At 48.9% G+C, this 18045-nt stretch overlaps 1 protein-coding gene across 2 annotated transcripts in view; it reads left to right on the forward strand.

Moving 5' to 3' along the window:
- Positions 1–18045, forward strand: part of LOC144120580 (uncharacterized) — a 156800-nt gene that overhangs the window by 94649 nt on the left and 44106 nt on the right. The window lies entirely within an intron of this gene.

The following is an 18045-nucleotide window of genomic DNA, read 5'->3' on the forward strand; positions in this document are numbered from 1 at the left end:
GCGTGTGGGTGTAAGTGCTAGGCAGCAGGCAGGTCGTGTTTGTTCTAGCAGGACCACTTTTCCTCGTGCGGCCTAGTGTTAGCGCTTATCTCTTTCAATCAACTCACTCCGGAGCGTTCGGAAGAAATGCTCAGGTATGCGCAGCTGCACTCTCCGCAGCTGCACTGAGTCTTCGAAGGAAAAAAAGAACGATATGTTTCTTTTCGTTTTAAAATTTTCGAATAAGCACTCCTAAGAGAGGCAGTGAAGTGATACCAATCTTTAATCGCGAAAAATTCACCCGCCTAATGTTCCTCCTCGTGTTTCTGGCGCATGTCGAATCTATCTTGCAAGGGCGTGTTGCCAGGCTTGCTTTGCGTGTCTCTAATCGATCGTGTTGTCTCTGAGCGCTAGTCTCGAGAACGTCTAGCCAGCGTTCTTCGTGCCAACTTTCCCCCGCCGGCCCGTTGCCAGGGCGTGCAGACGAAATCGCTAACACCTGCGCACACGGTGCACACCGGATTAGGAGGATACAGCTGGCCGTTTCTCACTGCTGTATTCAAAACCCAAAATCGGCGCAGAAAGGCGCTAAGCATCGGTTTACCTAGCTAACAACCATTGACATCGAAATGAAGTTGCTATGGAAGTGATTCTGCTAGCAGTCGCCTTTATCATCCGCATGCGATTAATATATTTACTGTCTTCAGGTATCTTTCACTTTTTCTTTTCTTTATCGTGTGCAAGCTGTAATTTTCGTTGTCTAATTTGCTGCTACGCATGGGGGCCAGGGGCCTAGTCACATGACATCTATTGTCGCCTTTAGTCGTCATCCCCGAGAAAATGGTATTAATGTAAATACAGGTATAAACTCAAATCAACTCTACTATCTGAAAGTGCGTTTGACGCTGTTAACTTAAACTACGTAGCGCGAAAGTGCTAACGCGAATTATTGTTCCCATAGTTAAAAATTTGGATAGATGGAATCAAGTCTCGCCTGCAGTGCGAGAATTCTGCTTTCACTATAATTTTTTTACGCTTGTCGCGAATCGTGCATCGGGACTGCGATGCGCCTACAGGCGCCTCAGCTCTCGCATCAACCTCCTTTGCTCTTCCGGTGCTGATGCAGAAAACGACTAGTAAAGTAATAATAAAAAAAGTAAGAATAAGCAGAAGGCGAGCGCGCAGGTCTGCCGCGTGCGTACACGCGCGAATTATGACGCACTCGGCGGCGCATCTCAATCATTCCGCTGCTGCTGCTGCGCACAGACCCGCTCGCAGTCGTGCAGAGTTCTCCCCGACAGCGGATGGCCGGAGGTGAGCTGTGTGGTGGTGGTGGTGGCCGTCCCGTGCGCCGCGCGGGGCGTGAAATGCATTCCGCCCCTCCCCGTGGCTTCCTCTGTGTCGGCTCGCTTACGCGCACGTACACGCGGTGCACCGTATGTAGGTCGTGCATTCTCCTCATGGTCGATGGCGCCTCGTGGATGCCATGCGGGCCCCACGCATGTTACGGGCCTCTCGTGGCATGCAGTGGTGGTGCTCGCTGGCGTGTCTGCAAAAGGACGCACTGCGTACGGCCTGCATATTGGAGCTAAGGTACGAAAGGTGGTACTTCGGTTGTCTGTAAACGCGCCCAGATCTCAGTGCGTCGAAGTGCAACGGTAAGCATGGGCCGGCCGTCGTGGTGTTTATAATAATAATAATAGAGATTTTATTCATCACAACGATGAAAAGGGCCGAGGAAAAAAGCCAGCAAGGCTTGACGAGCCCTCGGCCCCTACATATACAAAGGCATCAGCGGAACAAAGAATACATATTGTGCAACAGTATCACAATAACAAAATTAGTACTACAAACTTTTGATGCAAACACTGAATAAAAAGGAAAAATGAACAGATTATAAAAGCAGACTAATTTTTGAAACACAGGAAATGTTTACAAAGGTCACGGATCGGCGTACTAATTATGTCAATATTTTTATGATGTAACGTGTTTAGGTGTTTAGGCAACTGGAAGGCAATCATTTGTAATCCGTAGTTTGTTCTTGGAGTTTTAGTCTGCCACGGGGAGTGTTGTCTAGTGTTATACAGCTTCTCGCTCGGCGTTAGGGAGGCCAGTCTCCCCAAATAATCAGTATGACGAAGTAGCTCCTTCTTATATCTCGAAAGCAGTTGAAAACTATAGATGTCAAAAATTTTCATAATACATGCATCTTCAAAGTACTGGTTTGTATGCTGGTTGAAACTAAGCTGGAATATGCACCTTATCGCTTTCTTTTGAAGTAGATAAATTTTGTCTAGATTATTCAGAGTGGTCATGCCCCAGACAAGGTGACAATAATTTAAATGGGACAAAAACAACGATTTGTATATGAGCTCCTTAATCCTCGAAGGAAGCATTGTTTTCAGGCGATATAGGTGTCCCACGACTCGAGCGAGTTTAGGCAAGATAGTATCTACATGATGGTCCCATGACATTGTTTCGTGAAAGACGACTCCAAGTGTTTTAAATTTTTCTACTATCTCAATCTCCTCTGAATTAAGTAGTAGCTTTTTATTTGTATGCAGAAGTTTATTCCTTGGTCGGAAGATAACAGCCTTGCTTTTATTCACATTTATTTTTAACCCATTTAGTTCTGTCCAGGTGTTTAGTTGGCATAAAATATTGTTTCCTTTGTCTATCAGGGAATCGCAGTCATTCGTTGAGAGGAAAATACTTGTGTCGTCTGCATAAATAAAAAACGATGCTTGGTCGGTGATGTTTACTATGTCGTTAATAAATAAGTTGAAGAGCAAAGGCCCCAATATGCTACCCTGCGGCACTCCACATTTTATATTCTTTAAAGAAGACTCAATACCATTAATGGTTGTATATTGTGCACGATTAGAAAGATAAGAGTTTAAAAGTTGCAGAGGAAGACCTCTAATTCCCTCTAATGTGCGCATACGTACACAGACATGTACGTGCGCTTATTCATGTACAACCGCAACGGTTTCTAAGTGATATGAACATCCGCGTCGCATGCGGGAGGTGCGAGGTTCGACCCCTGGAGCCGGCAGGTACCCACTCCGTGGCTTTTCCGTGGCCTGGTGCTCGGCTTCTCTAGGATGAAACGCTTAGGAAAATTGGTCTCCGACCGTATGTCGTGCGGAGAAAATACGTTAGTAATATGGCGTGTTTTTTCCAAGCCGTTCTTTTGTCAATAAAATAGTCATCGGCATCACTGTTTTTCTACACGTGCACACACGCATGTGCCTTCTTTGCCGAAGGTAAACAGGCAACATTGTTTGCTTCTTATCCGTGAACGGAGCCCTTACAACGCCCCTGCACACCAGAACGTACCGCACTAGTGAGGACAGGGGTTCTCGTTCCTTACATAGGTTTAGAGCTTGAAGGGTGCCATAAGTGTTCCGCTACGCGGCTAAGAAACAAACCTCCATTTGACTTTTAGCTTTTAGCAAAGTCGATAAGCGCACCTGCATTACAAGCATGACGAGCCGTTTAAAGCCTGCCTGCGTGTCACTAGCGTTATAAGAACACTCAACTTTGCTCACTCAACTTTGACGAATATTTCGGCGTACGTGTACTGGATGCTGTACTCTGCAAGGTCTGCGTGTTTTAACGTTTCGTGTATTTCTACTTTTTTTTTTGTCGTCTATCGTCAATCTCGTCCGACACGGCCTACGTCCCCGAAAAGCCGCCACGATTGAGACACTACGAAAGGACAGGAAACCAATACGTAACTTTACAAAGCACGGAGCCAGGACTGTGCGCTGTCAACCACGCTTCGCAGTCTAACGCGAGCGCGTATTCATCTGTAGTTCTTAGTTCCCCGCTTCTCGGCTGAGCTCAACTTATAGACGTCATGTTTTATTTTTTGCCGTGCTGGAACCACGAAGCAAGGACAGCAGGCGCTTCCTTCCTTCGAGGCGTCCTTGGAGGCGTTCTTCCAATGGCAAGCCATAGGGGCGCGAACCACGTTCGACCAAAAGTAGGGCGCGCACCGCTCTCGAGCTATCCGGCAGCGAACGGGTCGCCGGCCTGCCTGACGAAGGAGGTAATGAAACAACCACTGCGGCAGCGTAGTAGCGCGTAACAAATGCCTCCCGCCCATACGTGTACAACGCTTCTTCTCTTCCTCTCGTGGGGGGGAGGGGGTCATCGAAGCGGCGCGATCGCAGCTGCCTCCTGCGCTAATTCCCATTAAGTGGACGCGCGTCTGCGCTGCGATCTTCGGCGCCGTTCCGCCGCGTCGCAATTACTCGCTCCGGCTCCTCCCTCGTTCCTTCCGATGTGCTCACCCGTTGTTGTGCGGCGAGGTACGCTGTATACCTTCGAGGGGCGCGGGAAGGAGCGTCAGAGGGTACGCCACCCACTGCATACCACCGAGAAACGTGCTCACTCTGGTCTTCGGGCTTCCGAAGCCCCGGGCCCTCCTTCTGCATCAATACCGAAAGCACGCAATCCTTGCCTGTTGTGCTTTTGCTGTTTTTTTTTTTCATATATTGTCGCCTTTATTATCTGCGCCTTGTCTTTGCTCGGTTTCAGAGAAGGGATGAATAATTCTGTGAGCGGCAGTCTGACCTACTTTTACCCGGTGCGATGCATTACAGCAGGACCCGACTGGAGTAACCGGAGGAGATTGGAGCTGATGCGCGTCGGAGCAACTTCGTGCTCTTGCGGGGTCCGACTTGAGGAATACCGAGTGTTAGTGCCGCATACCTTTGCTGCCCTTCGGTGGCCCTCCTCTGAATGCAGATGCTTAAAAGGGGGACAGAAAGAATCGTGAAGCGCAATGCGTGCTGAACGTTTCAGTGCAATTGATGCATTGCTTTACAGCGTGGCTGTCACTCAGCACTCAGTGCTAACACGGCAAAGTTTACGCGAGTATGAAAACAACAGTCTGTATATATGCGTGACGTCTCCATAAAGATGGTGCTGCTGGTAATGACGCGTGATGCCGTTCGTGTTAAAGGAATACTGAGGAAAGCTACATCGAATTATTGTTCTCAGTAAAAATAGTGTGTCTGGGTCTTCTTGGCTTTGCTGACGTTCATCCGGGAGCAAAATACTCATCGATCGCCGAGAAAACTGGATTTGAAAACTTCCCCACAATTCGACGCAAACTTGCGACGTCCTTACCAGAAAGCCACTGGTTTGAAATGATTGGCGATGTAGCGCGATCTTTGGGATCCGTGTAAAAAAAGGTGTCGACGCATGCTTTTCACTAGCGAAATCAGCCTCTAGTAGCGACACCTGCATTCCGTTTATTGATCTGTTCTGTCCTTTAAAAGCTCCGTATTCGATGAGAATTGTATCTTCGTAATTAGAACGCGGTGCCCTATCAACGCAACCCACTTTGTCCTTAGGGTCCCCTTAACGTAAGGCATAGCCTAAACAGCTATACTGCTACGGCTAAGATCTAGTGTGGGCGACCCACTGACGATCATTACAAGTCCGGGTAAATCCGTGAATGAAATGAAATGCACTTTTATTGCTTTCCCACAAAACTCGACGTATTTTTAGCTTTTGCCCTAATATTCAGCTCAGTGGCAATGGACACCTGAAGGGGATGTCTTCGTCCGCCTTTTAGTTTTTCATACCCGCGAAAATCTGGAACCCGCCGCGGTGGCTCAGTGGTTAGGGCGCTCGGCTACTGATCCGGAGTTCCCGGGCTCGAACCCGACCGCGGCGGCTGCGTTTTTATGGAGGAAAAACGCTAAGGCGCCCGTGTGCTGTGCGATGTCAGTGCATGTTAAAGATCCCCAGGTGGTCGAGATTATTCCGGAGCCCTCCACTACGGCACCTCTCTTTTCCTTTCTTCTTTCACTCCCTCCTTTATCCCTTGCCTTACGGCGCGGTTCAGGTGTCCAACGATATATGAGACAGATACGGCGCCATTTCCTTTCCCTAAAAACCAACTAAAAAATTTAAAAAAATCTGGAGAGCTGTTCGAACAGCATGGAGCACTGTGCGCGAACGATAGCCGCAGCACTGTCTCCGTTCGCCATTGTTTATTGTCCTCGCTGTTGTTTTCCTCGCGCATGTTTGCCGCTTGTTTATCGCATATTCCTCGCGGAGCCCTGCTCTTCGTTGCAGGAGCCCCGTTTGACACTCGTGTCGATATCGCCGAGCTCTGCTATACGGCTCTTGCTTCTATCATCCGTCCTTCCTATTTTATTCTTTTTTTCGCACATATAGCGGCGTGGCACCGTCGTAAAATGCGGGTCACTAAGGCCAGAACACGATGCCATTATTCCCACTCACACTGCAACAAACACAACGTTATGGTCAGCAGCACGAAGGCACTCTTGTGCATAACTCTGTTTTTTTTTTTTTTCCTTTTGGCCTGCATCCGCGCAACAAGTGCAAAGCGTCTCGAGGCTGCGAGGATTGAAAGGACGGCGTATTCCAGCCTCTGTTGGCTCTGCTTTGTTGTTGCTTCAGGGGATCGGAAGTGCCCTACAGAGCGATCGTAAAGCAGGGCTCAAGGGGTCACGGAGGAAGTAAAATGGCGCTCTCTACGTTCGTTTTATTGTCTTCAAAGAGAATGAAAAAGAAGCAGGTGGCTACAGGGGGCGCTGTCCCTGTACCTTTAACGGTCGCGACTCCTCCCTTAGGAGATCCTTCTGCGCGTCGTTCACAGCCCCGAAGATGCACTTCCCGCCAGCACAAATGGAAATCAGCGGAATGGAGGAAACGTCGGTCACGTCCGTATGCAACTCGCTGTCCTACCTGCGCTGCTCCTCTGTTGCGAGGAGCTTTACGACCAGGGAGATTCCAGGCTAGTGTTCTGCTATGGCCACCGTGGCTCACATTTACGGCTCCTTTCGGAGCTAATTCAAAGTCTTTTAAAATGTACTTTGTAGAGCGGGTCTTTCGGCAGTGGAGTTTACAAGGCGCGTTCTTCGTTGTTCGCAGAGGAAGGACTCGTCTCATCGCTTTGTTACTGAATCAACAGAATTAACTGGGAAAATCTGTTGGGAGAATTCGTTAGTAGCTCGTAGCTAACATGTTCTCTCTGTGGTTTACTTTAACCCGTTTCACCAGAAATAAAGGTAAAAGAGGTAGCTTTGTGAAAGTTTCCGTTGTTAGGTGTGGTTATTGAATAACTTATTAACTGGATTTATGGGCAGATTGCTCGTGTCAGAGTCAAGAGAGGATTTTTCGAGACTGAAGAATTAAAGCCAACGGGCTTCCTGTTTCATGTCAGCGTCTCGAAACTGTACACACCATTCAGAGCTAACAACGAAACCGCGTTACCACGATCAAAGCTTTTGACTTGCATTTACGTAGGTATCAGTGGGATGACAACTGTTTTTTGCTGAAATCGATCCGGAGCCTCCCACTGCGTCGTGCCTGAGAGCCCACAGGTTTGCGTGTACACTCCAAATCTTCTAATTCTAAATTCGCAGTTAGTCACTAAAATGACTCCTGGCAGATTTCTTCAACTCTGCCATTCTCTTTTGACACAATGGCGCCTTTTAAGTTTTTACCAGTTCTTTTCTATGAAACGAGCTATGTGCTACTTTTAGTAGCTTCGGCGCTTTTCACATTTGCGCGAGAAAGAAAGGGGCCGCCTGACGATGAGGCCGCCCAGGAACCTTCATGTTGGTGTTAGGTACTCCATTCTGACGCCTGCCTTTTAGGGGCCTCTCCTACCACGGGTCACTGCAGTTACTCCTGCATTTTTTATTTCTCACGCTCAGTGGCATCGAAATAGCGTTTAGAGGTGCAAAGAGGTGACAGGACAATGCGGAACAGGATCCAAGGATGAAGAAGCTCAAGAGGGAATTGGTTAAGATGGAGGGGAGGGGATACGGCTCATCAAAATAACTGCCGCATATAAAAGTGGATGTGAAGAGGGACGGCATTTTACAAGGGCACAACGAAAACGCCAAAAGAGAGAGCTTACCGTGCAAAGACGGTTGCACACAGAAAACTTCGCCATATGTATCGATTATTGGAACAAAACACGCGCATACATCGGCCGTTTCCGTGTTCCTGAACACGCCTGGCGCGGAGTCCGCTCGCGACATGGAAAAGACCTCGACCCGGGAGAGAGGCCGCCAAGCTCGAGGTCACTGTCCCGGTACACCCGGTCGATACGTCGCTGGGAACACGCTGTCGCGGGCTCATTTTGCTTCTCGCGCTGTCGTCGCCACTGCAGGCTTCTCTCGGTGTCTTCCATCAGCACTCGCAGCTCTCCTGGGTGCAAGAGCCCGTTGTGTTCTCCCCACCAGTCCCAACACTCCTCCTCTGCGGCGTCCCGTAAGTAACTGATAACCAGTTCACTGTAGTGTGCTGTTTTGCTCCCCATCACCCGCGCCTCCGCCACACCCCGTCGGGGCTCGTATCTGTTGTCTGTGCATCCAGACAGCGAACAACGTCCGCTGGAATCCGGGTCACGCCGAGACAAGCCGCGCATAGTATGTCATAGCCGCCGCTTCTCGCTCCCTTCTTGTCTGTATATACCTTCTAGGCGTCGCTTCCTAATCTCCATCTGGAACTAGCTTTTCTTCAAGCATTCAGGGATCGCAGTTAATAACAACGTTGACAAAAAAGAGATGCGGTCCGATTCGGGCTCTCGTTCGGTCTTGTCCCTGCTTCTGCTGCTGTGCTGCTGCTTCCTGGCGCGTGGTTTCCTAACGGCACGCATAAATTTCAGACAAGGACAAAGTGAAAGCTTGGCGAAGGCACCCTCGATCTCTGCTCGTCAAGGGAGGGCTCTGGTCCCGGCAGCTTGCTCCTCCTCGGTAGCCCCCCCCCCCCCCCCCCCTCCTTTCTCGAACGCACCAAGAGCCCTCGGTGGCTGCTTGCCAGCTTTATCGAGGGAAAGCAGCAAGAACAAGAAGGCCCTGCTCTCGCATATTTCGGCTGCCCTGCTCCTGGAGCACGAAAGCGTGAACTGGGGATAAACGTCAAAGAAGAAAAGGAGACAAAAGCCCTTTAGTATCGCGTGGCTTCCTCCCACGGTTGAGATGTGCGCGTTCTCTTGTGTATATGCATGTGTATTCGGCAGGGGCGCTGCGGATTCCTCGTTTCGGCTCTTGAAGCGGCGTCATCGCCGTTCATTTGCGCGGTCTGCCAGCACGCTCTGCTCCCGGCTTATCTTGGGCGTCCTCTTTCTCATTGTCTCTAGCTGTGTCGCGTCCCGGTCTGTTTTACCCGATTTTTCGCGTACCAGAGTTTGCTTATCGCTTGCAGCGCTGCCAAGTCCAATCCTTCACTCTGAACCTCTTCCGTGTGCCGTTGATTCTTTTTGTCGTCCTCCTAGCAGAGCGTAGAGCCAGGCATACCAGTCACGCTAGAGAAAGTTTTCGGAAAGAGCGTTGTCTGGAGCTTCGAAAGGGCCGTTGGTTTAAAACGAGGCATTAAAACGCGCTTTTGTTGCGCAATGAGAGAAGAGGGACCATGCATGGGACCCGAGCGAGGACATCTGCATTGTTTTTAACCGGAACAGTTATAGCCGAGGGTCCCGGATATATTTGGGGGGCTCGGGCTGGGCCCCTCAGGCGCTGCTAAGCGTGGCCTCGCTAGTCAGATTGGGCGTGGAAGTGCTGCTTCCATCAGGACTTCGAGCGAAGCCTAGAGAGTGCGAAGCCGTATGGCGTCTCGAAGGTGGTTGGTGTCTGTAATAAAGCCTCTTTAAGAAAGGTTTACTATTCAATTAAGTAGGAAGAGTCCAATTTATGATTCATTACTCCAATTCGGGGCCTACTCGATCCCCAGAGTTGGATACGGTAGGCTTCAAACAAGTAAATAAATACTCTAAGAACAGCCGCTGTTTCGAATAATTAAGTAATGATCATTTAAAAGAGACCAAGTACTAACACGAAGAAAATTGGTACGCCATTTTTGGACCTCGAAGTTTTTAAAAAGATTTCCTTTCTATCCATGTGGGGAGCACGCTGGTGAATGACAAGGACAGTGATGCCCTTAAGTGCGCGTGTGTGAGGAGGAGAGATGGGTAAAATGAAAAATCTACGGCCCGTAACTTCCAAGCAAGCATCCTGACTTATGAGCTATTCAGATTTATAAGATGAGGGCAAGAGAGAGATAAAGGGATACAGGATGCGTACAAATATAGGCTGATATCCATGAAATACTGATCTGGCTTTTTCTTCCTAAAAAAAATATTGGAACTTTCTTTATTAAATAGGACTGCGTGAGAATGGTTCTTCCTCTGACGTGAGACCATACAACGGGGGCATCAAAGGCGAGAACCAATTGCGTCCTTGCTACATAGTGTTGGCGAAGATCTGACACAGTATAGCGGCGTACAGTGCTGAGCTCCCACAACAGATCCAAATAAACAAAGCACGGACCGCTTATTTCGTGGTAGCTGCGAGAACAACGTCGGCAAACATCGAGTCGAACTCAGTTCCGGTGCGACCGATATGAGACTGTTGTCGCGGACCATGGGTGCTTGGTTGTTGCTCCAGGTAGGCGCTTCCCTTTCTGACGTGTTTGCCTCATACACTCGCCCCGGACGGCGGGAAAAGATAACGGCTTGTGATAAGCACGTCATTCCTTCTTCTGGGGCGGTGTCAGTGTCACGAAGAAACGCGTTGCACTTCCGGTGGAGAGTCTTCTTTTTTTTTTCTTGTGAAATGATTCTCTGAGAGAGACCTGCGTGCTCGGTCCCAGCGCAAACGCGAGCGCACTGTGTTCGTGATAGCAACTGGAAATTACTGCCAGCTCCGTTACACAAACCTTTTGAGTCCATTTTTCGCGATAAGATAGTGATTTGGAGGCCCATCATCCTGCCCTTATGTTAACAATGTGCTTTATAAGATATTACGTTCCAGGGAACGAGAGACAAAAGTATTGCTAGATGGGACACAGTGTCCAAAACTGAGCACTGTGATAAGACATTCATTGCTACTAAGGCGTACAAAAGGAACCTATGTAGACTTTTCAGATACGCTACGCATCAGATGGCTACGCATCAGCGCAGGCAGCAGCAACGGTGTGCCGAAAACTGACATCATCCCACCGATTTAGACCACTAAAGTCAACTGCCATGGTTTTAGCGCAGTTATGAAAGGCGGGGGGGGGGGGGGGGGGGGGATGCGAAGTTGTACGTCGAGGTAACAACGACAATGCGTGTGAGATTTTTGGCCTGCTTTCATGCTGCCATTGCACATCGCTTCGCGGTCATACCTGACCATGTTCCGCAGCAAGCCAACGGTCGGTAGGCTGTTTACACGCATCCTTCGGAAAGCGTTCTGCGGCTGCCGGCGTGACTGCTTCGCGCGGAGGCCGCAAATGATGGACGAGGCATTTCCGTTAGCCGTGTTTGCTTCGGGTGGTTTGCCGCCGCCCCTCGTTGGCTAGTTACTCCGTGAACGTATATGGAAGAAGAGCTAGCGAGGAGTGGAACTGCTCAACGGTGGTGCCATGGAATTCTAGCGCAGGCGCCGCGCGTGATTTGGCAGGGAACTCGGAGGATGAATTACATAAATGATAAACGTATTCCCTGACAAAAAAAAAATTGCTGGTCGGTCATTCGTCGTGAAAAACTGCAACGCAAAAGAAGCGAGGACGACATCGAAGAAACATGAACTCCAGGACAAGCACTGAGTTCAGCGCTTGTCGTGTAGCATGTGTTTCTTCGATATCGTCCCCTTTTGTTTAGCGCTACCATTTTCCATGAATCTTTTTATTCCTCTCGTTTTCATATTTGGGCTTTGCAGTTAGAAAAAGAGTATATAAAATTGTACTATTTCTTAAATTTTTTATTTATAATTGTTGGCGTACTGCTTCTGCGGTGGACAGTACCATGGAAAAAAAAAAGACCTACAGTATTTATGCAGGTCGCATAAGACCGCGACATTTGGTTACCCGAGGCATTGGCTGCAGTCCTTTCAGTAAGTTTTTTGTTGTTCTAATACACCAGTAAAGCAATGTGTTAAGATCATTTCAACCAAAAGCACAAACATAAATAAAACTGGAAAGAAAAAATAAGTGCAACTAACTACATAGCTCTCTGTCCGAACCTTAACATCTGCCGGAAGTGTGGGCTGACGAACATTAAAAGAAACAAGCAAGGAGTAGCAGAGAGGCGCGCGACGAAGGCTACGCTTTACTGTATTCAGATACGGGTGGCAATTTAGAATGCGTCCTTACGTAGCCATTGCGACATTGTCCTTGCATCTGTACGGCAACGTTCGCGTTAAACGAGCTTCTCGTGTGCGACCATCGCTAGCACGAACTCCCTTACTCCAGGTCTCTTCGTGTGACTCACCGCGCCGGCGGAAAAAACAGCGCGAATCCTTCCCGCTGTGCTGGGGTTGTGATTTTATTTTCTTCCTCCGTCGTTGACGCCGCAAGGCCGCGCCCGGGCCCCGAGACCGCCGCACTGCGCGCTCAGCTTCCCCGCAGCTCACTGCCCACCTGGCGCGACTGACTGCGGCCTCGCCGAGACGCGGCCAGCGAATCGATATCGAGTGCTGCGCGCGCCGGCCTAAATATAGGCGCAGTGCACCGGCACTGCAGCACGCCGCAGTACACGGCAGCCTTGCCGTGAAGCCATCGGCGACGGGGTTTAAATAGAAGCCGGAGGTCGCTGTCAATGTGCATGTATTAATCGAGATCGTTGGGTGGCGTCCTTCTTGGCAACAGTGACTTGCTAATGCATAAAAATTTCTGTTTTGTGCTGACGCGTCTTAAAGCGCTTGTGCAGGCCAGATGTGAGCAAGGCAATTATTAGCCGCCTGAAGATTGTTCGTAGCATCGTGCATTGCACAGTGCGGACATCTGCTGCTGCAGCTCAAGATGCATGCGCTCGTCTGTCGTAACCAAAGTGCGTACAGAAGAAGTGAATTTGTTCTGCAACAAAACTAAAGAAAAGTCGTATCGTGTCAATGTTTCTAACCACTCCCGAACAGAGATATGGGAGAAAAAATATATACATTAAAATGCTTCGGTCAGGTCCTCTTTTGTCTGCGCAAATGCTATAAAAAGTGAGCATATGGTATTTTTTTATTCTCAAAGTATTTGACGTTTCAAGATATAGTACGGTATGATATTTTATGGTATATTGTTTTTTGTGTGTGTTGTGGCATGTAATCTCATGGCGGGCTGCGGTACCGTAAGTTCCTTGTGTATGTTGTGCTATGTATGTCACGACTCACGATATTCTGTATGATGTTACACTATGGTACGCGCACGGAGCTTAACGTTCCAAAGATGCAAGTGGTCTTTGAAAAACGCCATTGGAGGGCTTCCTACTGGACGGGCGGCGGAACTATTTGTATTTTAGTAAATGCGGTACTGAGTTCATTGATTCCTGCACGCTTTACATGTACAATTTCCTGTCACTCGCCATTAGCTACGCATGAGATATGAGCGCGCACACATGGCGCTCACGTAATCGCCATTCATTCATTCATTCATTCATTCATTCATTCATTCATTCATTCATTCATTCATTCATTCATTCATTCATTCATTCATTCATTCATTCAAACGATGGCATAGGTCTGTCTTGAACACTAATCTTTCGCAAGATATAAGGTTTTTAAGATGCCCTCTAAGATGGAGGCATTTAGTTTAAGCTATATATCGGGAGCTCGACGCCACAAACTGTAGCCAGGAACAGTGCGATTCTTGAGCTATGCCTTCAAGGGGCCTGACAAGCAGGCGGCTAGACAAAGTGGGTCGCGCTTCTAAACTGTGCCACTGGAGTGTGTTTCTCAGTTCACTCTCGCATTGTGTCGCGCGTCAAAATAAAACCAGAAACAGCGGGACACGCTGTCGAGTCGTGGACCGGGGAGTCGGCCGGAAAGGGGCGGCAGCATTGCGCATGCGGTGAGTCAACACCGCGCCCCGAACAAAGCAAAGAGGCAGCTCTTTACAAGCTCGCTCGCAGTACGCCGTTGTCGAGTAGACGATGAGGCATTTCGAGACAGCCGCGAAGTAAAGGCAGAAGCCGGGTGTGGGTCTCGGCCTTAAAGTGAGGAGTGCACTGCGACTACGGAGAGGCAGGCTAGCTGTTCGCACTTTTGCGCAATCGCGACCGTTCACTTCTCTCGGACTCCTTCCTTGTCGGGGCATGTCCCTCCTACACGCAGTGTCTTAACAATTGAAAGCTTGAAAAGAGTAAAATTCCCGTCGCTATCGCACTGCTTATCGGAGCGCGGCCTAGCGTATAATTAACTTGATAATTAGGGCATGTTTCAAATGTAGGCTCTTCTTCAGAGAAATTAAGTTGCCAGCATCAATGAGAGCTTGAGCCAGCTCTCACCAACGCGTGTTTTCACGTCAAAAATACGATATGCTCAATTCTCCTAATATTAAGAAAATATATTTCCTTTTGCATTTATTCGTTTCAAAGACTGTTGGCTTCTGTTGTGTGTACCCTAACGAGCAACAAGATTCCTTTGTTCATATCAGCATAAATAACACCTATTCATTCGGTCTTGCCATAAGCTTCGTGCTACTGACACTGCCCGGGCCGTCGTCCTATAGACTTAATATTAGCCGAAATTCCCCTCGTCTCTTAACATCGTCGGCCATGGACTTGGTATAACACGGGCAGTGCAGGAGAACTTTCAAACAAGGCACGGTGACCAGATAATGATACTTGGCTAATTGCGTCGGGCTACCGCTCCGCGCTTCCCGGCTCGTAGTAACGACCTCCTCTCTGCGGTTGGCGCCTGGCGTAACGCGCGTGGCACGCGGCCCCCAGTGCCGCGTATAGGCCAGTAGAAGCAGTGTCTCGCTTCCTCGGCGAACTCTTCTGCTCCTTCCGGGGGCGTCCTCGGAATTCCTTGGTCAACTTCCAAGAGCGCTGTCTCTCCAGAAGACGCGAAGAGAGAGAGAGTGAAAAGTCGCGATGTGTCGCCGGGCGTGAGTCGACTATGGGCCCGTCTCTGCTGTTCTTCTTTAAACCCTCGCCTCCTTCCTCCTCACCGCCGGGCCTCCAAGGCGCCGGATGCCGTGGGCCGATGAGACGCTGGGCGAAGTAGCCTCGCCGCTGCAGTCTTAGCGTCGACGCCAGCGTGCCGTCGCCCCTGTTTTGCCGGCGCCGGAGACCTGGCGCCGAACGTGGGGTGCTCGCTCGAGACACGCCAGCCTCGGTTTCAGAGCGGTGGAAGCAACCGCCCCTCCCCCCTGCTCCTTCTGTGTAGAGCCTGGCTGGAGAATTCGTCTTGTCGTCCTCGCGAGAATGAGATAACACCTCCTCTCCCGACGCCGCAGAGATTACTTGATACGGCGCTGGCTGGCTGACATCCTGGGTGGGCATGTCGTGTCAGCTTCCCCTGCAGACTGAGGAGGGCATGTCAGGAAGATAACCAGCCCTTAACGCACGTTAATTTTGTCAGAGCTTTGAGAGGGGCCCGCATTCTTGTTCCGCAACGGCTGGAACGCGGAAGTACTTCCTCCAGTGGAGTTACTTGGCTGCAGGTACTTCTTTCCTACCCTTCAGACCAAATGCCTTGGATTCCTGTAACGCAGCTTAGCTATGTGCGTAACTATATCAGTAAGAGTTGGCGTGGCGATCTCTCGGTACGTAATTCGTGTTTCTTTCTAGTCATCCAAATGCTACGCGAACACGTCTTTTCACGGGCGGTTTTACGACATAGGGGTGCGTGCAGCATTTCAACACGAAGTTGAAGAAATTGTCTTCGTGTACAGCGTTCTTTTGTTAGGAATTTAATCATGAAATGCCAATAGGACATCAAGGCTGACCAGGAAATCGGGCTGTACAGAAATTGTGGCTGTGCTATTAAAACTGAGGATGGATTTGCTTTTAGCGATACCTCACTGCAGTAGCTGGAACATTAAACTATAGTAGTGCTGGGCGCTCCGCTCTTGCACTGTGCTGAGCAGTTGGCCTCACAGGTCACTCGGAGGAGTGCGCTCTACAGCTGACGGAGTGTGTTAGCACAGTTGGGCGATGTCTTCCTGATATTTTCGCGAGTGCGCTTGCCCGCTTCTCAAAGGTGGCATCTTTTACTGTTTGCAAAAATTCTTTAATTTGTACGTCGAAGCTTGTCTTGCGGCTCTTATTGAACATGTATGCAAAGTTCTTATTGCGGGATAGTTCTTTTCTTGGCCAATGACTTTTTCCTGTGACGTAAGCATCACCCTGCAAGCTTGCGCTCATGCACGCACATGCTCGAAAGCTGCAGCAGCTTTCGAGTAGCTCCACACGTACGCATATACACGAAAGCTGCAGCAGCTTTCGAGTATATGTGTGCGTGTGGAGCTGGGTGGAATTTGCAGCGCGAGGTGAATACGCTGGTCTGGAACGAGAGGCAGAGCTTTTTCGCGTGACACTCTCATCAGTCACTCGCTCGTCGCCCTCTCGGCGTGACAAATTGACTGAAGGACGCCTGAGTCGCGAGGGAGAAGAGAAAAGGATAGGAGCAGCTGTCTTGATCTGGAGCAGAGGTTAAAAGAAAGAAAAAGTGCCTCCTGAGATGAGGCCCGGCAAGCACCGATGGATGCGCTGTAGTGAATTGTGAGGACGGCAGACGTCTCTGGATTTTTGTTGCGTTTCCTATATGGTGCGTTTATTTTCACCCACTGTATTTTGCCGCATTCTCTTGGAATCCCGGCGCCAGTTCTTGATTTTTTTTAGGAGGGGGGGAGGGGGCTGGCTGTCAAGAACTGCCTGCCCAACAATTTAAACTGCAGGAACTGAGCCTCGAAAAGTTAGACCGTCTTTGCTGTCAAATCAGTGCAAAGAAAAAAATAAAGAAAAAAATTTCGGCGATTGATGCCTGCTAAGCGCATCACCATCACAGCTGTAAGCTGTCTAAACTTAAGCACGCAGCTCGTGCTTAAATTTAGACCCATAGCAGGACAAACAGAAGACAGCAGTGAACAGTCTTGAACATTTTTTTTTTGTTACGCGGAAAAGGATGCTGCCCCGAAAAAATGCTTGTTAGTTTAAATGAAGATACCGCAGGCCAGAGTGACTGTGGCAGCGCGGGCATGTTTGCTGTACAGTGAATATTTAATGATATCCAAGCATTACATTTTCAATGCACTGCAAACAAGGAAAATTCACTTTCTCCGACCAATGAGTCCTTTTTCTTGTTTTCGATTGATTTTCTTTCATCAGTTGCGCTCACGCCTGCCAGCGATGGATACATTTTAGCTTGTGCATGATTACGTTTAAACAACTCGTAATGGCCCTCTGGGCTCTGGCCATCTATCTGTGCTGAACGCGTTTGTTTTTTCTTTTTGTATTGCGAGCCCTATTGATGGTTCCCTCTTGTTTCCAACAAAGCCATTTTGCCGTCAGCAAACGGGCAGCTGAGTAGAGGCAGTCGCAGCGAGGTCGGAGAGTAGCCCGGCCGTACCTACTAGTGCTTGTCATTTGTTGTGTGCTCTAGTGTATGAAATGGTGCTGTTTTCTAAAAGAATTTCTGCTTTTCTTTTCTTGTAGGTAAGCTTCACCTGAATGGCTTATTTTGTGGTGCTCTAGAGGTTCCTGGTGGTGAGCTTTTCTTCCGTATTCTGTCAGCATGATGAGACCGCTATGCTTTCCAGCCCTCAAGCCCGGATTCTCTAAGCGACAAAGAAAATTGGCGGTGCTATGCAAAGTGGCATGTTGTTTTTGCCTTAAAGCATCCGAATTTTTCACATCCTCACGTATGTTTCTGCGCCCACAGCAGCGCTCACGGGTCGGTAAATGCATTGATTGATTGATTGATTGATTGATTGATTGATTGATTGATTGATTGATTGATTGATTGATTGATTGATTCTCCAAATCTTGGGGAGGGAGCACGATGTGAACGTATATCGGTCACATGTTTGGAATGAAGCCCCAAGTGAAGGCTACTTTTTTGTTGTGGAATGAAATGCGAAAATTGTTTTGATATACGCTAAAGAACGAGCAGGTTTGTAGCAATTAACGAATTCGATGAACACAAATTATGGCTTTCAGTCCATTAATCTGCGATCTGTACATGGCTGTAGTGAAGATGTGTCGTGTACACCGATATCCACATTGAACAGGCTGTCTTTTACCAAACTTCCTTCCGGGGCCCGTAATCGAACATAAGAATTTGAATTGCTGCTAAGAAGTGAAATAGATCAGAAGCA

The sequence above is a fragment of the Amblyomma americanum genome, chromosome 2, assembly GCF_052857255.1.
Source record: "Amblyomma americanum isolate KBUSLIRL-KWMA chromosome 2, ASM5285725v1, whole genome shotgun sequence".
NCBI lineage: Eukaryota > Metazoa > Arthropoda > Arachnida > Ixodida > Ixodidae > Amblyomma > Amblyomma americanum.